This window comes from Tyto alba, unplaced genomic scaffold, assembly GCF_018691265.1.
Source record: "Tyto alba isolate M040663 unplaced genomic scaffold, T.alba_DEE_v4.0 Super-Scaffold_41, whole genome shotgun sequence".
NCBI classification, from domain to species: domain Eukaryota; kingdom Metazoa; phylum Chordata; class Aves; order Strigiformes; family Tytonidae; genus Tyto; species Tyto alba.
This window is the reverse complement of record NW_024881317.1, coordinates 17,958,849-17,984,542: the sequence shown is the minus strand read 5'-3', so window position 1 is coordinate 17,984,542 and position 25,694 is coordinate 17,958,849. Positions and strand designations below refer to the sequence as shown.

Below are 25,694 nucleotides of genomic sequence, written 5' to 3'. Positions count from 1 at the left end.
ACTCCATTCTAGTTTTTTTGTTTCTGTTTTTTTGTACTTAGTTGTTCAAGATGACTTGTTTTCCTTGTTGAATCATATACATTTCTTTAATAGTGGCTTTAACTGAACCACCTAGTGATTAATCACATTTTCTGTAACTTGCTCTCAATGACCTGTCCAAGTCAGGTAGCGCTGCAGTATTTTTGGTATGAGCGCTTACAGCCCTCAACTGGATCTGACAAGTGCCTGCAAGGTCAAGAGAAGATTTGCTCAGGTAGATTCTGAGTTTGCAAGCTGTTCTATTTGACTCTGATTGTCCCCAGGGGGGACAGGATTATCAATGGAGTAAATACTGGATTTCTCAGAGTAAAAATACTTATGTTGTTAATATTTGGTATCTATATTTATTCAGGGGCAAATGTCTTCCCTGAGCTGCCAGACAGTTCTCTGCTATTTCATGTTTGGAAATAATTTTAAAAGCTTGTTAGGGAAGAAAATTCAGATGCTAAATGTACATAGAATAATGAAGGTGCACATGCGAGGGTGGATTGTAAAAGCCTTGCTTAGATAGTTTCTCTGGTGAAAGTCTGTAAGAATTCACACAAATATTCAGCAAAAAAATCTTGTTTCAAGTTAGGTTTAAAAAGTTTCTTTATAGTCATCTAGAGGCATTCATATATTCTAGGGAAGAACTGACTGCAGTTAACTTTCTCCCCAGACATCTCTTCAGTGTTTGTTGGTAAGACCCTGACTCTGTTCAGGTTACAACAGTGGGAGTCAGTGGTTGGTGTCTTTGCTTGTCCAGTAATGATTCATGATGTTTATTTGGCCCATATAAACAGGTTAAAGAATTGGAATCGTGTTTTCTTTTTTGGTATCTCAGATGGAACGCACAATTATGGAAGCAGAATTTTCTTTTTACTGTGACATTGACCATGTTCATAAAGTCTCTGGTATGCAAAACCCTAAAGCTAATCCATACTACAAATTCCTTGTGAAAGGTGGTAGAGAAAAACTGCTTAAGCACTAACAAACACTTGTCTAGAGTGAGAATTTCCAAAGGATTGGGAGAATATTGACCTGACCGCATTGCATCATTTACTTTTGAGGATGAAGCTAGTCAGAAAGAGTGATTTTTATTTTCTGCTCATTGGTAAACACAAAGGCTTTTAAGTTTTGTGTAAATTAAAGCCCAATAAAAGCAGCATTATAACTTATCAAATTTTGCCATCTGTTTTCTAAAGACTTTGAAGTCCCTACAGAGACAATTCTTCCCTCCTGAAGCCAATGTCAGAATCACAGAATGATAGAATGGTTTGGGTTGGAAGGAACCTTAAAGATCATCTGGTTCCACCCCCTGCCACGGACAGGGACACCTTCCACCAGCCCAGGTTGCCCAAAGCCCCGTCCGACCTGGCCTGGAACCCTCCCAGGGAGGGGGCAGCCACAGCTGCTCTGGGCACCCTGGGCCAGTGCCTCACCCCCCGCACAGGGAAGAATTTCTTCCTTAGATCTAATCTAAATCTGCCCTCTTTTGGTTTAAAACCATTATCCCTTGTCCTATCCTTATACCTCCTAATAAAGAGTCCCTCCCCACCTTTCCTGTCCCCCTTTAAGCACTGGAAGGCCACTCTAAGGTCTCCCCGGAGCCTTCTCTTCTCCATGCTGAACCCCCCCAACTCTCTCAGCCTGGCCTCCCAGGGGAGCTGCTCCAGCCCCTGAGCATCTCTGTGGCCTCCTCTGGCCCCGCTCGAGCAGCTCCGTGTCCTTCTGCTGGTGGGGGCCCCCGAGCTGGACCCAGCACTGCAGGGGGGTCTCCCCAGAGCGGAGCAGAGGGGGAGGATCCCCTCCCTGGCCCTGCTGCCCACACTGCTCTGGCTGCAGCCCAGCACACGGTTGGCTCTCTGGGCTGCGAGTGCACACTGCTGGCTCACAGGCAGTTTTCCATCCACTACTACCCCCAAGCCCCTCTCCTTGGGGCTGCTCTCCGTCCACTCCTCGCCCAGCCTGGATTTGTGCTTGAGATTGCTGTTGTCCGCAACTCTTTGAGCGTGACCATCCAGCCATTTTCTTACCCATCGAGTGGCCCATCCATCAAATCCTCGTCTCTCCAATTTAGAAACAAGGATGTCATGCAGGACAGTGTCAAATGCTTTGCACAAGTCCAAGTAGATGATGTCAGTTGCTCTTCCCTCATCCACCAGCACTCTAATCCTGTTGTAGAAGGCCACCAAATTAGTCAGGCAGGATTTGCCCTTAGTGAAGCCATGTTGGCTGTCACGAACCACCTCCTTATTTTCCATGTGCTCTAGCATAGTTTCTAGGAGAATGTGCTCCGTGATATTACTTGGCACAGAGGTGAGGCTGACTGGCCTGTAGTTCCCCTGTAGTATTGGAATGACCAATTCTAATAAAGTTCAGCTTCTACCTTAAAAGGGCTTTCTGCCCTGTTACCATGATTTGTTCTCTGGAATACTGTGGGTTTGTGTGTCTGGCAGTTGTGTGAGGTTGGTTCTTGTCTGGGTGCCTTGTGAGGCCTTTGGATGATTGCCTCAGAATTCCTGTAGTGGTTCTAATCAGGCCATGGGACATTCAGTTCATACACATTGAGAGTCATAGTTCCTCTGGAGCTACAGATGCACGGAAATCCTAGATGTTTTGACAGCATGTGTTTAGATCATATAGACCATGTATGTGTGATAGGAATGATTTGGACATGGCTGATAAATCCAGCTTGTATGAGACAGAGACCTTTTTTCTCCCATCTGACCTAAATAGTGGGTTTGTTTCGGTATCAGGAAAATCTTAAATTGTAATGTAAGACATAATTAAAGATTTCTTCCCATATTGAATTTCCAATGCAGCAGCTTCTAGAGAACCTCACTAAAAGTAATGGGGGTGGGGAAGAGACCGTATTGCAGTGAGCAGCACATGGACCAAGTCAGTCTTCTGCTTGGTGCCAGTTAGAATAGGACAGCAAATGTTAAGGAGATGGTCAGGTAGTTCTGTGGATGTGCAAGGCAGTAGTGAAGCTGGATCAGCTTGTTGAGCCTTGGTGGTGGTGGTGGCCATCCATACATCCAGCAATGTCTCGTTTCAGAGAGACTCTCCTCTTGGTCTGTAAGGTTCTGTTTGAGCTGTGCCTTTTTAGCCTTTGAATTCTCATTTGGCTGAAGTTAAACATTGTTGTCCTCATTTGCTTGCTTGAGTTTTTTTTTATAGTGATTCTTGTCCTTTTTAAACTGTTTTTTAAACACAGGGTTTTGTACATTTGTATAACTGGGGTTTTTAAAGCTTTAGGTGTGACAGTAGTCTATAAAAATAATAATGACTAGGAACCGATGAGGGGGAGTGGGCACAAACTGAAACACAGGAGATCCAATCTGAACATCAGGAAACACTTTTTCACTGTGAGGGTGACCGAGCACTGGCACACGTTGCCTGGGGAGGTTGTGGAGTGTCCATCCTTGGAGATACTGAAAATCTGGACATGGCCCTGGGCAGCTGGGCTCTAGGTGGCTCTGCTTGGGCAGGGTGACTTCCAGAGCTCCCTGCCAATCCCAACCATTTTGCAATGACAATTTTGTGAAATAATTTGATTGTGAGGCCTCTCCCAAAGCACCCCCCTCCAGCCCCACAAAAAAAACAAAACAAAACACTTTACCCTGTTATATGAGTAATTGCAGAGATGTAATTTCAGAGATGGAAAAAATACACATTAATCTACAAACTTGTTTTATCTGGAAAAACTTCCACAGATTCTTGAGAAGCACACTGCAAATCATGTGCACAATTTGGGATTCCTTTTCTTGTTTTTTATTCTGAAATACTTGGTCTGCACTGAGTAGCAACAGCTATTTGGAAAGTCTGGCAATCCCACGCAAAGTACATCTCTCCTAGGGCTTTATTGAAGTATGTTAATTGGTTTATTGTTTTGCATAGTATATTAAAAGCTTTTCTGTTCAGATTAAAGTTTGAATTGTAATTTAGGATGCCCCACATGCAAAGCAGAGTTACAAAGCAGGAAGTTAGGATATGGTATCCCTTTTCTGCTAGGTTGTTGCCCTGGTATATTATCTATTCAACACTTTTGATAGATGAATATCTGAAATGAGAGTGAAAAACAACTAGATTTTGTTTTCTCATGTTTGATATTAGACATGTCATCCTCTTCTTACGGTGGGTTTTTCTGTTTCAGTTTGTGTGTCAGTGGGAAATATTACAATTAACTTATGTCACAATGTACCTAGTTGACGATCAGGGCTCGTTTTGCCAGGCACTGTTGTTATTTTGTTATATGGGAAGTTTTTTTAAATCAGCATTGCAGTCTCTTTTGTGCTATTTGGTATAGCAATACGGTAACTTTGTAATACATGAGGCTGTGTTTAAGGTTAGTTGCACTATTTTGACTCCAGCCTATAGCTTAATTCACTTCCAGTTGCAAGCCCCATTATATTTTCTGACTGCTAAAATTGGGTCTGTTTTTCCCTGTGATGCCCAGTGTCCTTCTATTCAGTTACACAGTTGATCTGTTGGGGATTTTAGGCAGAGACTCTGTTCTATTCTTGATTTAAACAGATTTTTACTTCTGCAGGATGACCATCTTTCTATTGAATGTTAGGCTGTGGGTGGTGCTCTGAATGCATTTTCATTTTACCAATATGGAAAGATACTCTGCCAGTATCATTATGGAACACCTTTGTCTTTTCTGGAAGGATGATAAATTTTGCTGAAGTTTACAAATGATGTATAAGTTGCTGGGTATGTGATTCTCCATTAATCAATGGACAATGTAAAAGGTTAGTCTTCTAACTAATGTACAGGATTAGTTTTCTTCCAGTGAAAAGGTAGAGTTGATAAACTTTTCTAGGTAAACTGGGAATATTTTGTCCTTGTGCAGAATTTAGTCGCTTATAGTCAAGGTAAAGAATTTTTTTTTTTTTTTTGCCCTAGGTTATGATAACAACTGTGTTATCAGGTAGTAGTGTGTTTATGTCACACTTCTATTCTTTCTAAACAGCCCAGAACTCATCACTGTCCAACTGTCTTCCTTACACTACGTGCTTCAGACAGAAAGGGTAAAGAAAATTAAACTGTTAGCAAACTGAAATGCAAAAAAAAAGAAAAGCTCCAATACTTATCTTTAAAGCTAATACATGTCATCATACTCAATTTAGTTTCTGATAGATTTCTGCTATTGGCCAAGTTTTTATGTTGAAAAGTTGAGCTTACTTAAATTACATGTTAATTATATCTTCTCAGTGTTTTTTAATTACTTTGATCTGTACTTCTACCAGTTTTCAGAGGTCTTTTGTTCTCTAATTTGACCTTTGTACAGCAGTTCATAGCTCATTAGTCTATCACTACAGCAAGTGACTGTATTTTGAAATGTTGTATTTGATTATTTGAAATATTTCATTTGTACCATCTCAAGCACTTCAGAAGTGCTTCTGTAAATGACTGGTTCACCTGATGGTAATTACATGCATTTTGAGTGCAGCAGGCAAAGGAGCAAACCTGAGCAGATACCTGGCAGAGTGTTTTCTTTCTCTACACTGCCAGTGGGACACTGGATTTATCTGAACCACTGTGAAGAGTTGGGAAAGGTGTGACTTTGTTAGAAACTCTTATCTATTGTCTCCACTTCTGTCACAGTATGCTTTGTCTTTTTGTCTTTAAAAAAAAGAAAGAATTATTTCTCTAGATTTTGCGGGTTAAATAAAGGCATGAAATCAATGGTTAATGGAAGGCTTTTGAAATTAAATGGAATGTAAATACATTTCAATATATTTTATGGATTATTATATTTTTTTCTAGTTGCATTTTGTTATATACTGCTTAATGCAAGTGACATAAAACTAGAAATAGATACATGTCTTCCATTGTAATCTAACTTCATTCTGCCAGAGAAAGAAGTGATAAGTTCAGGGGGAAAAAGGCTTGATGGAATCTCCTTTGAAAGATTTCTTACTGGTTTCTGCAACACATGTACCTTAATCCACACAATTAAAAAAAAAAAAAAAAAGGCAAGCAAGCTAATGAACCAAGAATAGTTTAATACTTAAGAAAACTTTTTTTTTTTTTTTTTTTTTGAATGAATGCCTCTTAGTTTTTGGTAGAAATTAATAAGGCAAGGGCTATTTGTTATAAACAGGTTTCCCGTCCCCCCCCACCATAACATTTTCTGTTTCTTCTGCTAACACATCTGGGGGGCTCAGTGGAATAAGCCTATGAATAAGTTAAATGAAATGTTACGCTTCTGCATTGTCAGATGTCTGTCAACTGCTAGTAAGAAGAATACAAAATAAATCCTTTAGGATCTAACTGCATGGCTTACAGTAGGGTTAATGACTGAGGCATATCAGGGTCTGTATTTTGAATTGACAATTTATCCCAAATGAAAAAAAAAAAAAAAAGTGGTGTTAGTGATGTTAGTTATCTATATTATCTATATATAAATGTATGTATATTTATATATTATATACATGTAAATGTATATGTACATATATTTATATTATATGTATGTATATTATCTATATATAAATGTATGTGTATATATATAAATACATGTGTATTTATAGATATGTATATCTATCTATAAATGCATGTATATTTATAGTCATGTAACTATCAATAATGTACACATATAGATAACATAGATGCAGTATAGAGATACCTATATATTACATGTCCTTTATATAAACATATAATACATATATACATTTCAACATGTACGTAACATTTTATTTCTGGCCATAAAAACACATGCTTGTATTTTTTATATTTATAACAGCTCTTTTCTAATGCATTTGACTTCTAGTTATTAAAATGTTCGTTCGTTTCTTTGCATGTTACTTGGGAAGCTTCTCAAAGATAATAGCAGATGTGCAGGGATTGTGCTCTTTTTTATTAAGGGGAAGGACAGCTGACAAAAATTATCAGTTTCAGGGTTTGAAGTAGGCAATCCAGCTATAGAGAATCATATTTTTCTTACTGTTTACATTTTATAAAAAACTCTATCTATGGAAAAGATTTGTCTGACTCCAGCTGAATAATATATGAGATGGATAACAAAAGAAATGTGAAATAATCTAATGTGAATAACATGACGTTTAATTTTTTTCAGTCTATGGCAAGTTTACTTTTATTGTAGTATAGGTGCATCATAAATGTTGCCTTCCTTAAACCTTGAAAAAGATCTAGTTCAATGAAGAAGACAAAAAAAATCTAGGAATTGGAGTATCTAAATTCCTGCTATTTTCTCTCTATTAATTGCTCCCAATAGTTTAAGACATGGAAGAAGAGGTGAGACTGGAGGGTTTGTTTGGTTAATAGTTTGGTTAGTTTGATGGTGGATTTTTTTTTTTTTAAATGAATTTTGATACCAACTACTCTGCAGATATATGTGTGCCATACAGCAGGGCAGATTCAAGAAATCTGTTAGTGAGAAAATTTACAAAATGTACTGTGTGTATTCTGGTAGGTTTCAGTAACAGATTACATTTATCAGTCGGTTTTACAGTATTTCCCATGTGTAAAAATATTTTCGTTAAGGTATTCTGTAGAAGTTTGTTTCTAGATGATAAGGCTACTCACTATGGAAAAAAAAAAAATTTCCCCTAATGGTAGAATATGAAAGTTGCTCACACAAATGCTCTACAGTACAAAGGAGAACTGCAAAATATACTTTTTAGAGGTATTACAGTATGTTTGTCTGTTTTGGATTCCAAGATAGCTATAGCTAATTTCGGAGCACAGTGCAGATGTATCTGGCCTAGATGTTGTGTCTCAGATGAGAGAATTAATTAGAAGGGGAATTCCAGGGCTGGATTATGTGAACAGAAAGTAAATCAATTTCTCTTCAATTTATGTGTTAAATTCTTTTTAAGATTACTGTAATTATTCCCATTTTAAGGTGTAGAAACTGATACAGAAAAGTGAATTTGCTTACTTGTAGGAGCCTTTTGAAACACATATATGGACCCATGCAAACTAGAAAGCTAAGAATATCAAGCCTGGTAATTTAACTTCAGTGTGGGTGTCTGTGGGGCTGGAGTACCAATTAAGCATCTCCCTGTGCCCTCAGGTGGACAGTTTCATAATCTTTCCAAGTCAGCTCTGTGTATGGATAAATATCTGCTACACTTAAACACAGCTATTATTTGAACAGTGTGTAAATTCATGACCCAGTTTAAAGTATTTAAATGTGCTTTGTTAAATTCTTGAGATTTCTCCTTCCTTCCTTTCCACTTAAAAAAAGTTTTGACTTTGCCTGTGATAGCTGGAAACTTTTAGAGAAAGGAGGGAGGAGACAGAGGGGGAGAGATTTGAGGCAAGTGTTTGTGTCTGACTGAAATGCAGTCTGACTCCTAATGTGCCAGGATGTACAAACAGGAGGAGAAGAATAAAGAAGTGTGTGAGCAGAGATGAAGAACTGTAATTGCCCTACACTACTAAATAGGCAGAGTTGTCTGATGTCATTGTGACCATAGGAACAATAAAACCCCACAGAGATGCTAGGCTTGATTACATCAGTTCATAAAATTGGCTCTGCCCTCCTCTGCACTCCCAGCTTTGATGCAAAAGCTGATGTAATACAAGCACGCTTAGTAAAATTGCAAAACAACCATGCTGTATTTTTTTTAGCTTCAGAGAAGATTCTTTGTTATTGAAGGCAATGCTGATTTTGCCACTCATTTCAGTAAGAACCTTTAATAACAGTTGACTAGATGATATTCAGCTGGACTGGCAGACACATTTTCCATCTTTTGATGCTGCTTCTAGCACAATCTGAAGTTGAAACAGAAAATTTTACTTCTTCATCCTCTTTTACATATACACAGGAACTTTAATAGAGAAGAATGAAAGTCCTGCATTATTTTAATTCATTGAAATGTGCAAATATATTTCCTTTTTTTTGTTGTTGTTGAATTTCCTGCTTGTTTTGCCAGTGTATATGAGAATTTGAATGGGTTCCCTTAAGAATTCTTATTGAAGCAAATTCCCAGGTTGCTTCAGTAAGGGGCTTTGGCTCAGTTAGGACACTTAGACTGGCTGATACTGTTTATCTTTTTCAACTTGTTTCAGGAACATGGGTAAAAAAAAGGTGTATTCTTGCAGAGCTACTTACAAAATGAGGGCTTGAGTCTGTTTTGATGTAGGTTGTTCATACGTGACAACATATATATATAAAATAATTGTTATCTTGGGGTTTTCTAAACATTTATTTGTGTTGCAAAATTTTTAGACTGTCTCTGTTAAATGGTAGCTATCAATGTAATATTGGTTATACTGTACAGTAAATCTGAATTTCATACTTTACCAGCATAGTTTGGAATATGTTTAGAATGTGGCTTTGGCAAGTACTGAGAAGGTGTATACCAAGTAATGCTTGTAATAAAAGTGAACCATTAAGGATATTGTGAAGAGAATATGCATTTAGCACATGAGAAATGGCAGAAACTGTTCTCCATTATTTTAAGCTATTTATTTAGTATAATGACAGATGTGGAGGAGGAGGGTCAGTCTTGGAGAGGAATTTAGCATTGTGAAGAAGTGAGTGTATGCTGGGTTATTTTGCTACTAAAAGGCTATAACCATGTAAGCATAAAAAAATCAGTTTGTCACACTTACCTGTATTGTTGGACATTCCTTCTTTAAAGCTCTGTCTTGCCTGCTTCTGAGAAAGTAGAGTTAGGTGGTTTAAAATGTAGTTTCTTATGCTATAAATCCAGTTAAAATCCTTCCGTTATTATCATACTAAATGTTAGACAGTTCTGTAATTCACAATAGGTAATAATTTTGTGATGTAGTTCATTCTCAAATTAGGAAAAAGACAGCTGCCTACAGAAGGCAGTGGGGGATAGAAATTTATAGTTTTCCAAAGTATATAGGAAAGTTATATTTAAAAAAAAAAAAAAAAAAAGGATGGGGGGGAAGGGAGAGGAGAGAGGGGGAAGAAGCAAGCATTCAAATTTCCGTGGAAGCTCTGTGTTTATGTAAAGTACAGCAGCTGCATTGCAAACACCCCTCTCTAGATGACCTCAGTCCTGAACAAGACAGACTGTTCCGGGTGCAGGTGTGATGACTGAATTATTTGTTCTGTTTTAGTGTCAGTCAGTTATAGTGAGGTATTCTGGGTAAAATTTGTATCCAGTGAATAAAGTGAATTGGTATATTAGGTATTCCACAGTTCACTATGTGCCTTCCTGCTATTGCAGAAATAGTTTATTTTATTCTGTTGAATTACATTAGTTAAATAGGACAGACAAGAGGAAGTGACTCCAGCAACAACCTCTGAATACATCAGGCGGGCAGACAGAAAGGCAGGATTGGACTAAAGATGGTGCAGGACATAAAAGATAGTTTTGACAGATGACTTGTGATCTTTTTGAAGAGGTTTGTATATGCTGTTTGAATTGGGAATTTTAAGTTCCTTCTCCATGCTTCATGAGAAATAGAATTGTGGAAGATGCTTACTTCTAACACATGCATATCCCGTCAGCCTTGGTTTGATTTTGACTATTGTAAACCCGTCAGTGGTTAGCTAAGCTGCCTTAGCTCACATTGGTCTTTGCCAGGTATCAATACCTATTTATGTTCAGGGTGCCTCTTACCTCTTACCAGTTTATGAAGTTTTATAGAGAAATCATGTTCCTTCATTTGTGTTTGGTGCAGACTGCCAGTGTAAGACTGCATGTACTGAAACATGGCTACTCTTCTCACGCTTGTTTCCAACTGAACAAGTCCAGTCAGACTCTGGGGAAGCCAGGTTCTTGAACACCTGTTTTTTTTTCCATGTAAGATGTGGGCTTTTCAGTGACTTAGAAGAATCAGCACAGATCTACACCCACAAAAGCAAGTCCTTCTAGAAAGATGGGTGTAGTCTTCTCCAAATAACTAATAAGAAATTCAATATCTGCTTTGGCAACCATTAAAGAGAGAACTATTTATTCACCCTAAGATGCATGACTTCAGACACTAGTCCACTTAACGCTTACAGGAGGTTCTCCTTTTTATCCCCTGAAGTGCAATAAAGGGATATAGTGTTCCAGATGAGTTGTAATCCTATAAGGGTTACAGAGAATGGTGGCAATAGTATTACTCTGCATTTGAGATCTCGGTTTTCTGTAGATCCACTATCCTGTTACTTCTCTGTGAAAACATGGTAGTGGCATGACTGTTGGCTTCATCTGAGGCACGGAGCATTAGTATAGAAATATGTTTGAGAATTTGATAAAATTTATTTTAAAATGAAAATGGATTAGCATTAAAATTGCTATGCAAATAGCTGTGTACTCATAACCACTTTTTTGTTATGTTAAATGAGCATGCCATTGCACTGTGTGCTTTATGAAGTAAGGAAAAGATGAAAAATGGAAGAAAATTTACTGGGACTGACTGATTTTAAATACTGGTTCTTTTTTCTGATCCGCTGCAATTTCTTTAAATTATCTGACTCAAACTGAAGACATATAGGGAAATAGATCAGATATCTCTGAGGATTTAAGAAGGGTTTTAGGTGACTCATGAATGATAAACTATCTTGATTGGCTGGTACAAGTCAAATGAATGTGTAATCCAGTGTATTCATAATACAGCATAGTTCTCTTGAGTGTAAGAATTGTCTGCTAGCTATTTTTCTTTTAAACCATCTGAAGCAGACAGATCTTCCTTGCGAAATCGGTAATGCGTTCATGGTAGGACTTGGAAACACATCAACATTTCTAATAGCGGGAAGTAGTTGAAGAGGGATTTGGCAGGGTCAAGAACAGCTCAAACACCACCCACTGCTGTTGGTATTGGCAGTAGTGAAACAGTGCGGTAAACAGCTGGTATTTCTCTGAGTCATTCATTCTGCTGTTCCTACCTCATCACTCTGTCTGGGATGTGTGGGTGGCCAGGTACCTTTCTAGGCAGGGAAGTCATTAAAATTGATGTCACAAATCGCAGTCATGTTGTGGGAGAGAGAGGACATAGTCACATCCCTCTCTTATACCTTTTAAAGCTTTTATGCACTCATCTACCTGATGTATGTGACCATCAGTCAAAAGAATAGGGGAACAACATATAGACGGCCAGTTATTGTGCCTCACAAGGATACAACAGCTTGTATCCTCAGTCTCACCTGTCTGTTAGTATGCCAAGCACTAGGCTACTGACACATATTAAGGTACAGGAAGGGTCTTTCCCAGTAACAGAACTAGGAATGTCTGTATTTATGTGTTTATTTGCCTGTCTGCTTTCTGGGGGATAGATGCTGAATGTAGGGTAATGGAGGTTGGTCTGATACATTGAGAATGTAAAAGTTGTGTGATACAGTTAGGGGCATGTTGAACTGTAGCAGGTAATATAGCGTGTGCTTCAATCAGTTCTGCCTCCTGTTGAGAAAAATGGGGTGCAATAATACAGTATCCAAGCTGTGTCTCTTGGAGCTTGATGAAGGTCACAAGCTAGTTTAGAATTCATGGTGTGCTAGCTATTCTGCAATAATAACTTGTGTGTATGTTCTTATCACCAGTGTTGGACATTTTGCTTCAGAAAAGGCATCATGTAGTAACCTAGGGCAAGGTTGCTACCTTAGCATGAAGTTACAGTAACCTGGAATACTGTTCTGCATATATGTTATTTTCTTAGATTGTATAAGGCAGAGCAGAAAGTCATCCTGCTTATTTTAATAACAAAATCTGACACATCTGAGGCCATGGTGGCCAGCTGAAAAGAAACATTGAAATACCCTAGTAAATGGGGTAGTGCCATTCAGACACATTGTATGTAACATGAGATAAATAAGAATTGTTTCTTGATGACCTTTGAACTTGTCTGCATGTTTTTCTTAATTATGTTCTTTCAGTTAAGACAGTGAAGTCTCTAGCTGCTCCAGAAGGAAAGGGTCTGGAAAGAGAATGAACTCTGTCTCTGGCAAATAATTATCAGGTAACAGTACAGTGGGGGAGCTTCTTAATTTTTAAGATATTTATCTGAACCAGTCTTGATGAACTGAGTTACACCTGAATTTGGAGTTAGAGATTCAGAGGAAGGAAATTCTTTTCATGTCTTAAGCTCTTAATCACTGAAACCAGAAAAGTGGCTGCTTTTCATTTTTGTGTAAAGTGCTGTTGCTTTTGATATGCAAATGGTGCACTGTACCGTATAACCTCAGTCTTCAAGAGAGCAAAGGAAGGGCAGAGAAAAATGTGTGTGGTGCAGGAATTCAAATGATATGGAAACAAGGTTTCTTGTCTCTTTCACAATTCAGTCCTAAATTCCAATAAAGCAAAAAGAGATTAAATCAGTTTGGACTCTGAGGGCAAGGATTGTCCTGTATGATAAGGGACATTTGAGAATTTCTGCATGTAATGAATATAAGAGGTAACTGAGCTGACTGAATGTTAAAGCAGCTGTAGTGAGCAGTAATAGAAGTGAGTGGGTTGTAGCTGAGTGACAGCTCATCATATAATCATCGTGTTTTCCACTTAGAGCATCTCTGAAAAACAAAGAAGATGGTCTTTCTCTTTTTGGTCTTCCTCTAACAAGAGATTTCGAGTAATTTTTTTTTTTTGGAAAACCTTCATTAACATTTAGGCTATAGATATATATTTTGAGTGATAGAAGAGTTATTGTCTATGGTTCAAAACATATCCTTTCTCTTCCATCTGATTAAATCATACAGAGAATTTCCCCTAGTCATTTTTCTCTTTCCTTAATCATCTTCTCTTGTACAGAGGTCAGATTTGCTCTGCTGGCATTTCACGATGCAGAAGTAATCACTTAGCAAAGCACAGACTTTTGCGTGTTTCAGTGCCTTTGACGCTCTCCATTCTTTTTCCCACCCACCCCTCACCCTTGAGAAGCTGCTGGTGAGAAGCACAGATGGGCGGCAAACCAAGTAGCTCTCTGAATGCAGTCTGTTGAAATTACCACGGCTCAGCCATACAGTGTTGATGAGGCAGGCCATAGTCCGCCTTTCTTCTCTCTCAATTCTCAGCTCTAAGAAGCTGATTGAGGAGAAACAATGCTTCCGTGATTATATAAAGCAGTAGCAGATTCCCAGGTTTTACAGGAAGCTCTCACTAACCTCCAAGTCAATCTTTTTTTCTGCATTATTGGGAGAGTGGCAACTGGAAAATGGCTTTATGTGGTGAAGCAGGACTTAAAGGAAAATAGGTCTTGTGACATGAAGCTAAAATCAATAGGAGGCTGTGCTTTATGCTGTGAGTCTTTAGGCATCAATACATAATGTCTGCTCTAGTTTTGTATCATATTTTCTCATCCAGTAGTGACCAGAAGGATCCTATCACACCTGATCAGATACTTTGAAATATGGTATAGTACTACTCTTCATTAGTGGGCTTTGGAGGTTGTCAGGTTTTATATCTAGAGGTATGCTTTACAGTTAGGAAAGTATGATTCTTTTAGAAGTGAAATTGTACTTATTATTTGTAAAGGTGAAGCTGTCCTTATAAAGTTGATGAACTGTTGTAAAGAAATCTTGAAGGGTAGAACTATGGCTATGTTTTCCCAGAGAAGTCAGCAAACTGATTGGTGCAAAGTGCAGAAGAGTAACTTGAATTGTGTGCATTTTATATTCTTTTAGAAGACGGTAGCTCAGTTTTCAGTTACAATGTACTCCATATAATTGCTGAAGTTTGTATAGTTTTCTAGCAACAGGTTTTCCTAATGTAGTCTACCAATGAAGTGTCTGTATGCTTGTAAATCAATTTGCTGATATCTTTCAGAGAAAGTTCATAATGTAGCTTTGTTCAGTTACTGTTGTGGTTTTTTTGCATGTGTATAAAATTTAGAAATAGCTTTTTCTCAGAAATTTGTTGCAGATCAGTTAATTAGAAATAATCAGAAATTAAGATGATACATTTCAAATAAGTCATTCATCTTCTACCACCTAGAAATAAATGAAGGACTTACTTTTATATTAGTGAAAGATATAACTTTGTATGCCCGTAATGGAGTATGATAGAAAAGAGTTGCAATTAGAAACTTTGATTAGCAACTTTGATTAGTGAAAATAACTAGTGATTGCGAACTAGTTCATGGTTTGTGTTCTTGTACCAAAGTCTGAGAGGCTCATGGGAGATAATAATGAACAAGCAGGGCAGATTTTTTTATATATGTGTGTGTGTATATATATACACATACACACACATACAGAGAAATATGCTCTATATATTAAACTGAAATACATGCTAATATGAAAGTTTTCAAACCACAAAAAATTAGAATCCACGGCAAAAACAGTTACTGTTGGCACTGTTTAAAGATTAGACATATTGGGTGAAGTTCATGAAAGACTTTCTCTGACCTCACTGAAGTTAGGATTTCTTCCTATGGGTTCCAAAAGATCTGAAACACACTGTTGTATTGGTGACTAGATGTTTGCTTTCATGTGAACAGTCTAATGATGTCTGCATAACTAAGCATGCAGGTAGATTTATATGAGTTTAAACTCTTCTAATTCAGGACAAAATAAACTAAAATGTGATTTTAAAAGTAAGCTTTTCATATGTTATGCCCAGTGACAATTGTTTTGAAACCTATATCAATGCACTTGCTGACTTCATATTATTCACAAAATTGTACTTTATTATTTAATGTTAGTACTGATGGTGATGAGAGAGAAAAAAACCCTTGGAATTGGAATTTAATACTTGTGATTTAGGATACAGTACAATTCTTGAGAGTTTGTAAGACAAAAGTGAATTCACATTCTAACAAAAAGTCAGGACACACCATACTAAATACTCTTCACAAGATTTGTATTTTAGTTTATAGATAATATTTATTTTATAATTTTCAGTGGGTTTTGTCTCAATTTTCTGACTGTAAAAGGGAAAAAAAAAGGCATTTTTCAGGAAGTAGTTTGGAAGTCATACAATTGGTTTACATAGGGAAAAATAATGGAGATTTAAATTACATGTTTTAGGGGTTTTGTATGTGTGGAAATATGACATCATTTTTATTCTCTGAAACTTACTCCTTTAATGAAATTAAGGCTACGGAATGAGCTAATTGGTGAAACCAGACAACTTTGTATTTCAAAACCAAAAACATTTGCTTCATAAAGTTAAACAGAAGTGGCATGAGTTTATCAGATTGAGCATTGTAAGTATAAAATGTAACCCTTTTTTCCAAGGTATTTTCCCAGTATTAGAGTTCCTCTGGTTCCTGTTTCTTAAGATGTTTTAATGCAAGTGTATAAATACTTATGTAGTCAAAATCTACTTCAGTGGTTCAACTTAGATCCATACCATTTTTAATTTGGAAAAAAAACTACCTTAGAACTCATTTAATTGAGAATTTTGAGCTTTCAGTGGCTAGGAAAAGAAGAGCTACTTATCTGATGACATTTTAAAAAAATGATTATGTACAATAAAGTGTAGATGTTCACAGTGTTGGGGACATGAAAACAAGTTTTATGATTTTGGATTTCGCAGTCCTGTTTACAGAGATTCAATGGGCATCACTGGCTGCATTTCTGGCAGCACAGAATAGTCAGATTAATTTAATGTTGTGTAGCTAGACAATCAAATAATTTAGTCTTTCTTACTCTTGATAAAACATTCCTTGGCTATTGAAGAAATGGAAGATGTTTCAATTCAGTTTTGTTGCCCCAGTTTTCAGGACAGGTAGGATTGGTGCTATTTCCACAGATTTTTGTTTGTGAGATTGCTAAGAAATGTGCAGACAGGTATTAGGAAATTTCTTTGAAACACAAGCTGGGTACAACATGCAGCTAAAGCTCTCAGACCTAATCTCCAACCCAGCTTATTTTTATATTATTAAAGATGAAGACTGGTTTTCCAGCTGCCACCATGTCAGCAGGTCCCAGCAGGGCAACAGCTCTGCAGAGCAGACTTCTGTTGCTCTGCTTTATGTGAAAAAGAAGTAGGTGGTGTATATCAGGTCTTCAATTAAAAAGAGAATTTTCCATTGTAAAAAGGTGTCTTTAGGTTTTGACCAGTCAAACAATAATTGTGTTTTCTGTGACTTCATGCTGTTACTACAGATGCTAAAAGTCAGCAGCAGTAGAATAGCTGAGAGGTTTATCATGTCTTAAGTTAGAGCTTTGGACAAAAAGACTGCTTCCTCAAGGTGACAAAAGATACTGAGAACTAAAGGTAGAGTACAGGAAACTTTCCAACATCTTGGTGATACTGTTTCTGTCAGTGTTCAGATGCCTAATTGAGTATCTAATCATGGCAAAACCTGAGGTCTGCCATAAACTTCAAACATGGACACTTCCAGTATACCTGTCCCATTTCAGCCTTTCATGATGGAACTGCTCAGAACAAAATTGTTCACAAAGGTCCTCCTTTGCTTTTTGAAGTTGAAAATCTTCAGTGTGTATGTTTCTTTGGGCTAATGAGAAAACACATGTAACTATCATCTGCGTGACTGGAAGTGTCTGTTTTATTTTCAGACACAGAATTCTAAATCATAATTATAAATCTGAGCTTAAACAGTAATATAATCAATGTATTGATAATATATACCATATAGTAAACTGTGAAAACATATAGCACTTTAGACTAGAGTGTAATCATGTCAAGGTATTACTACACCAAAACCTTCATGAATCATTAGTGAGTGATTGTCACATTTTGGTTATGCCATAAACAAGACACAGATTGAATTTTGAAAGCATTAATTACCTCCATAGGAACTTACTGGAAATGTTTGATGTTATTTCCATAGAAACTTTCTTGTGATTGTTTCAGTTTGAATCTAATGTCATTTGTTTTTCTTTCATTTATGTGTGAATCATTTTGATAGACTCATCAAATAACTGAATTTAGAATTGAATGACAAGGTCAAATTAATAGCTGGTATTGGCAATGACAGTTTCATTTAAGTCTGTAGTTTGTAATCATAGATAACTGTGACTTTTCCTATGGCCTCTGCACTGAAAGACAAGTTTTGTGTCTCCTTGTCCATTTCTTTTGCTGTTGCATGAATTACACCCAATTAAGATGAGACCAGTATACCTCCCCTCAGTCTCTTAACCTCTGTTTTATTATACAAAGGATACATGCAAGTGTCCAGGGATGGTTTTAGCAGGAGGCAAAGTAATCAGGAGAGACTCTTCTCTGCAGTCTCTTATGTATTCCATTTTTTTTACTTTACATTTTTGCTATCTAGAGAAAGCTTTGTTCTTGCTGTTTTTGAACTTCTGCAATTAAAACAGCTGGTTTTTAATGGCACTTCAGAGAAACAAATGGGCACTTTGATGGACAGTGGTACCCTGAGTAGTTCTTCCCTGTGTGCTGTTTCTAGAAGTGTTAATTGAGTTTTGTGAGTGTCAAGCAGTTCAGCAGGATGTGAGGGCATCAGAACAGCACAACAGGCTTGGGATCTCTTTTTGTTTCCACCAAAAGCATTACTGATGCACCACTTGTTCTCAATGATTTGTGTGTGTGACTGTAATGTGTGTTGTGAATGAAATGTTGCTGGTGGAAAACAATCAGACGAACTCAAAGATCCTGAGCACCATTCTTTGGCTATGAGAAATTTAGCATAATTATGTGTACTTGTACAATCTGCACATAACAGTATAAACACTACAGTGAAATCGGAGTGAAGTTGGGGTAATGTTTTAATCTAGAAGTCTGAAATAAAGACCTCGAGAAGAGTGAAAAAAGTATCTGAACAATCTTGTAAAAACCTATCTTAATTTGGCATTTTGGATCATTTCTTAGAATTATGAGAATCAAAGGTGTGATATCTTTAGTCAAAAAGTACAGTTTTGCCTATGCACTTCAGTAGACATTTCTAAAGATGTGCATGTAAGTTCCCAACTGAATGGAGTTGTATGTTTGTTTTCCACACCTTAAATATGTTATTTTTGTGACCACCACTAAATACTCTGTGTACAATTTTAGAGGATATTTAGTTCTTCCTGATCGGGTTACCATAGCTGTTTTTCCATTTCAATGACATTTCTTAGAAAAGTGAACTTAGTGTTCTAGGTGGCTGACATGAGTTGGTATTCAACCAAACCTGAAAAGCAGGTAGCATCTTATGGCTTTAAAAATGGCCAGTGAAGGTGTGTTGTATTGAAATAAGTTTGTCAACAACATATACTAGGAAAAATACAGCTGAGAGAGTGGAAAAGGAAAACAGTAAAGTGAGTTTGTTAGTCTGTCTTTTTGTAAAACAAATATATTTAACAAATCTGTGGATTTGCTTACATAAATATACAAGTAAATATATATATATATGAACTTGTTAAGAAAAAGCAAATTGTATCTAGAGAAGAAGGTGTAATGTGTTGTAGCTGGGAGGAACAGAAATTCAAAGAATTGGGAGAAAGCAAGTATAAGAATGATCACCATAAAAACTTTACAAGATACAATGTTTTAAGACCTTGATTAATGGTACTTTAGACTAATAGAGAAGCGGACTTCAGTCAGGGTCAGAAGGAATGATATTTGGGCAGAATATCACTAAACAGGCTTTAAAAGAAGAGCATGTGCTGATCATTTTTACTCTCTTAACAGCTAAACCAGATAAAAAGTTAGATAAACTACAGCATGCTCAAACACCCAATCAGGAAGCAAACCATTATCATATCGCTCTTTAAACCACTTGGGTCCTCATGGTTAATTTAATTAATGTTGAGGATTCTTTTAGATCAATCTGCAATGCTTTGCTGGGTTTGTTTGGTTTAAATCATATGACTTTTTTTTGAACACAATCAGTACAGCTCAATCTGCAATTGGACGTTTCATGAGTAGAAAGGAACTAAATATACTGGATCAACTGGGATAATTTACTCAGTTCTGTCATTGACATGGAATGTGCAGTCAAACTGGTGGAAAACCAGCCCTCTAAATTGGATTTTGAGGTATACTGCCATTGTTTCTCTGAACCAAACAGTAGGTGGGCTGCATTTCTAAGAAGATGTCATTGATGTACATACCTCTGCAATGACAAAGCAATCTCAATCTTAAGGCGTAGCATTTGGGTTTATCAAGTTACCTTTTACAATCTTTGTCTAGGTTAATGTGTGCCAGTGGTCAGCCAGTGTTTCCCTTCAGAAAGCTTCCTTTCTGTTTCTCTGTGTGGTAATTAATGTTTCTTTTGTTTAACCTGAATTGGATTGGGCTCTAGCTGAAGTTCTTGATGGAAAAGCTATTGTTATCTCCACAGCAAGATACTGAATTGCTTATAACAATTTTGGGAATGGTCAAAGCAGAAAGAAAGGAGGAAATTATTTCTCCATAATAGCGCTGCAGATGAAGATGCCAGGGTCAGGGTGTGTAGCAGGAATGATAAATGGATGCAGAATAGTACTTTACAGTGTCACTTTTGGAGTAAAACAGTAACACATGTTCTGGTCTTCTCTCCATTCTCACAGGCACGTGATATTGCAGAGCATCAAGACTGGAAGTAAAATCAGCTGGACAGTTGCCTCCTGCCTTCCTAAATAGGTAAACATACTAGAAACAGGGGCCTACCTACCTACCTCATTCCTGTAAGTAGCTCTAAACATCCCCTCCCCCCCTCAAATTAGCTTCTGTCATTTAGTTGTTTTGAAATGCTGAGCATAAGGGCCTTGCAAAGAAAACAAGATTTTAATTTGTTTTCTGGTTGACAACAATTAAGTGTAGCCAACCAAAGAAACCAACTGAAATTATTAACAAGCTAACAGCATGCCAGTTGCCTGTGGCAACATAATGCTGATGGATGATGCAGTGTTACTCATTAAATGAATCTTTATCTATGTTTCCTAAAGCTTGGATGCTAAATAAGTTCCTAAACCCATTCATATCATTGCCATGTTAAACTGCTGCAGCAGTTGATCTGTTACTGCAGAAGCTCTGTTTTGGGCTTAGTTCTTTGCTTTTCTATTTCTTAACAGTTCATTCTGTAATATCATGGTGCAACCCCTTGTGAAACTTAAATGGAAGATCCCCATAGTAATAACCTTGGTAAGGACAGTGAAATGAACAATAGATTTGCTAAATGTCTTTAGCTGATTATCAGCCGCTGTAAATTGCCATTTATTTTCTGACTTCTCTGTCCTTTCTCTAGGGAGAAGGTAGGTCTACTGGTGTGGATGCCTTGTCCCATTTGCTTCACCAAAATGAGATAGGGCATGCAGGAGAGAAGGGAGATTTTTGCAAGTAGAACCTACCATGGTGAGTTGGATTTTGTCCCCACTTCTGCTACAGAATTTTGCAGTGATGCTAAATACATTGTTTAAGCCAAACTTTTCACACAAATGTTTCTTCTTCCTGGGAAGTGTGTTACACATAACACTACCTTGGCAGCAATTCTGGATTGAGAAGTTCTTACCTACTGCTTTTTTCTCCCCTGCCACATTAGGTACACAGAACAGCTTGAGGGGACCTTCAAACTAAATGGAGCTGAAAATAATTACTTTCTATCATGTACATGAGAAAAGTATGAGAAACTGTGGTCTATATTTTTGATTTGACACCACAGGGTCTGTCTTGAACATTATACTAAAAATTAAGTACATGGGAATTAGATTTTTAATTTTGAGTTGCTAAATACCCTCTAAAATTGTAATAAAGTGCAAGGACTCAAAATTAATATTGCTTTTTAAACTAATCTGTCTGTCTTGGCTCCATTTTTAAAATAGTAGAGTAATTGCACACCTTACAGGCACATTCTTAACTAAGGTCATTAATGTTTTGTGAGACATGTATGCCCTGAACCTTGCTTCAAGGGGTTCAAAAGGTTACAGTAAGTCAGATTCTTGGGGTCACACTTGCATGGTCGTGTTCAGCTGAACATTTGAAAAAAACTGCTGATTAAGTGAGCCCTGTCGATTCTGCAAAATGTTTAAAAGCAGGGATCTGGAATGAAAATACCAGATTGAGTATATAATTAAAGACTGTATTACAGTGCTTATGCAAAAGAGAACGGAATGAATATTCTGCATTCTTGCATTTACTAAATTTCACCTACAAAGGGTTATGGTCAGGATATTCTTCTAGCACCTTTGGCTGTGCATACCATTGGGGGATCCATGGTCTCAAGGCCATGCAGTGTTCATATTCCAAATCTGTCTGCTTTTTTCACTAGAATGAACAATGTGTTATAATATCTCTATATAGATATAGAAGACTTCTGTGCATATTTATGACTTTGAAAGCTCTAACATTTTGGGGGGAGGGGTGGGGGGTGATCTGTTGTTATTATATTTGACATGCATCAAGAGTTCCATAACAGTGCTACTGTGAGATCCATGTCCCCCACCCCCCGATGCTGGAGGCTGGGTCTTGGGTTTTTTAACTGCTATGAACTCTAATAATTTTTTTATCATGAAATGGAAGTTCAATGCTTAAGGATGTCAGGAAAACAAAATACCTAGTAGAGATCGATTTTTCCATTACTGCAAATGTATGTTTCCTGACACTATGCACGGTGATTGTGAAGGAGTCCTAACAGAACTTCTAACAGTCCATAGCACTGCAGCATGGAAAATATATCTGCCTTGGTGTCTTCATTTAATGGATTTAGTTTGTTTCTAATTGTGAAACGTAACCTCAAGTTTGAAATTCACTGGAAACAACTTTCCACATATTGCTTACAGAGATAGGCCTGAGCATTGTGCATCTATGAATATGAGTTTTGAGTTAATTCAGAATTAATTTAAACAAAGCAAATACAATATATTCTTTTATTACTCTTGTAAATTCTAGAAATGATTCATGGAAGTGTAAGGGAGATTATTTTTAACCTTTATCATTGTGAAATTTGATAACTTTATTGTGATTGACTTCTATGAAACACATCAACTTTCTTTATAGTAGTCTGTAGCACTTTGTAAGATGGTTCAGGACCTGTGACCTACTAATTGTATTGGATCTACTGCAAACCCAAACCTACCCAGTATTTGTGAGCTCTATCAACTTCACCGAAGGTGTTCATATAAACAGTGATTTGACTATATATTCTTAACCATGTATTCCTTGAGCTGGAGCAATGAGGAAAGCCTTATTTAATATTAAGTGGACTCACATGCTTCCTGCTCTAGTGTAAGCTCCTAAATCAGATGAAAGGTACAAAATAGATGAGGTGGTTTAGAACCAGTTAGAATTGGGCCTGGAGTGTAAGGAGAAACAATTTTTAAACATACTCAAATTCATAAACTGGTAACTTGTGATGAGGATCTAGAAAGCTGCTGGGAACTTTATGGGAATGTGATGCTGTTCTGAAAAAAAGGTAAAACATTGTTGAGCAGATGAGGGGGAGTGCCAAATCTACAAAAAAGTGTGAAGTTTGATTTTTGTTAAACTCTACAGCACTGTAGGAGGCAAGTGTTTTGAAGCCACTCAGAGGAATAACGCTTGTTACCCTGGTATCTTTAATGACCAGCTGGTCATAAGGCCAGTCTTCAAGAGTTGCATGGATTTGTGATCGTCTATCTGACTGTGATCGAGGTGTGGCTGGGTGTTAAAGCCCTTCAGAATGGCTTTAATAGGTGCTACACAAGATTTTTGCATAAATACTTTGTGTTGTTAGATGTAGATTGTTAATAGAAAGTATGAGGAGAGGAGGTTTTTAGCTCACTCCAGGGTTAGGACTAGGATTTGGAATATCAAACAGAACTTAAAGCTCTTTATATTGTACCTTATTGAGAGTTTTAAATAACTATTTATTCTACATTAGTCAGCACTAAAACTTCAGCCCTACAGATGTCAGGGAATTCAGCAGTGTTTCTCATGGTTAAATTCATAGCTTCTGTTTTCTGGTTTGCTTTACAGAAGGGCCTTTTCATTATTGGATAATAAAGAGATACAAACCTAACCACTTGCAGTGACACAAAAAAAATAAATCTTTCTATTGGATTATTTCTACGTTTATTTTTTTATCATCCAGGATTACATGAGCATGTATCATGAGATAAATTCACCATGAGGAATGGATGAATGCAGGAGGCAGAGTCAAAAATATCAAGATGGCACTTCTAGAAAAACTTAATGGCATAATGGCAGGTTCATGGTGTTTTAAGTAGAAAGGAATCAGAAAAAAGTGAAATTGAAGCAGAAGAAACCTTCAAGCTAGCTAACTCTAATTTTATCTTCTCTTGCCTCAAAAGAATTATTTTTAATACTTCTGATATTTCCCAATCTGCTATAAGAAATTTGTCTAGCAAAGATGGTGAATAGTCATCATTGATCATAAAGTTCAAGGCAGACTATCGGGTGGCAAATTTTACTGTCTTCTTGAAGGTGCCAGATTTCGCTGCCTTGGAGATAGTGTATTTTTCTACTGAACTTTTCTGCTTAAATTGGAGATTGTGCTTTTAAAACCTGAGCTATATTCATGTTCTGCTACTGGCATTACAGTCTTCAACATAGTGATTGTCAGTAGCAGAGTTCTGAGCTTTCATAAACATTGGACTAACAAACCTTAAAAGAGATTTTGCAGGTAAGATGATTAGAAAAATCTCATTAACTTGTAGGCAGTGCAAAACTTGGGGGAAAAAAAAAAAAAAAAAAAGAAAAAAAAAGAATGGAAAGCATTGATTTTATTTAGGTTAAAAAATAAATAAATCAGTCTTTCAATTCCAGACACTAAAAAGTAAGGTCTCCACAGTTCTTTGCTAATATATTTGTTAAGTTATACTACTACACTTTCAAGGGCAACTCTCCCTGAACTCAGTAAACCATGAGAAAAGTTATTAAATACAACACTGTATTTCTTCTTGAGTTGTCATCTTAACTGTCATCAAACTTTGGGGAGAAATTGTATGAATTTGAATCAACATTTTAATAGGATTAAATATTTTTAAACAAAGCATGAGGATTCCTCGGTATTTCATTATTTTGAAATATTTATAATATCAATCATGAAATTAGTTCAGCAATGTCTGGGGTAAAGGAAAAAAAGTAATTAAATAACAAACTATACTACTGCAGGTATACTTCTCTTTCATAGAGCAGAGGGCTGGAAAGACATATTTTCTTTTTGCCTCATTGAGTCATTTTTTAACTCATTTGAATGAGAGAAACATTGATTTGTTCAAATTCATTGTAAAGCAATGGTAAATACATTTGTGTTTAAAGAAAATAAAGTCAGGGGGGTTCTGTTTTCTGTTTTGATGGCAGAAGAGCAATGACACAAAAGAAGGTTGCCATATAATACAGAGTTCTGAAATTGAGAGCAACCTAGCTGCTAGCAAGAAAATGCGCATAATACCAAAAAGAAAAAAAAATACTTGTGAGCTGACCTGTTTATGCAAGTATCCAAGAACAACAGCCAGTACAAATGCTTGAAGTGGTCTCAACTGTGAAATGTTTCTCAGAGAGATGAAAAGGCTATCCTTGACCAATACTGCTTTCCTATTGCTGTCCTAAGTATAACAACTAATGGACCGTTTGTGCGTTCTGCTGTTATTGTGCTCTCTTGTGCTATGGTATATACAGTCTTGTTCTTCTGCTACACTGTTTTATGAAGTCAATAGACAGTCATTCAGAAAGAGCTGCATTTCTACATCTGACAGTTGTGAAGTTTGTTGAACATACTGTATTGATCTGGGGACCTGAAATTATTTTTGGTAGTTCTTCTGTTTTCTTTCCTTGTTGAGTTGTAATTATTCAAATATTAACTGATACAGTTTCAAGAGAAAATAATGTTCTTCAATACTCTCAGGGGATGGAGTAAGAACATATAGACCTGGGAAATAATTCCATACAGAAGAGTGTTCTTTCTGTCCACAC

General features: G+C 36.9%; 1 protein-coding gene across 8 annotated transcripts in view; it reads left to right on the top strand.

The window, feature by feature from the left end:
- Positions 1-25,694, top strand: part of OTUD7A (OTU deubiquitinase 7A) — a 201,551-nt gene that overhangs the window by 77,261 nt on the left and 98,596 nt on the right. For 7 of the 8 annotated variants that reach the window (XM_032990301.2, XM_032990300.2, XM_032990305.2 and 4 more), the window contains 2 exons: positions 20,354-20,426; positions 21,031-21,137. The gene's annotated coding sequence lies outside the window, so the exon portion shown is untranslated. Of the gene's footprint in view, positions 1-20,353; positions 20,427-20,857; positions 20,928-21,030; positions 21,138-25,694 lie in introns of all 8 variants that reach the window. The other variant, XM_032990302.2, reaches the window with a different exon arrangement.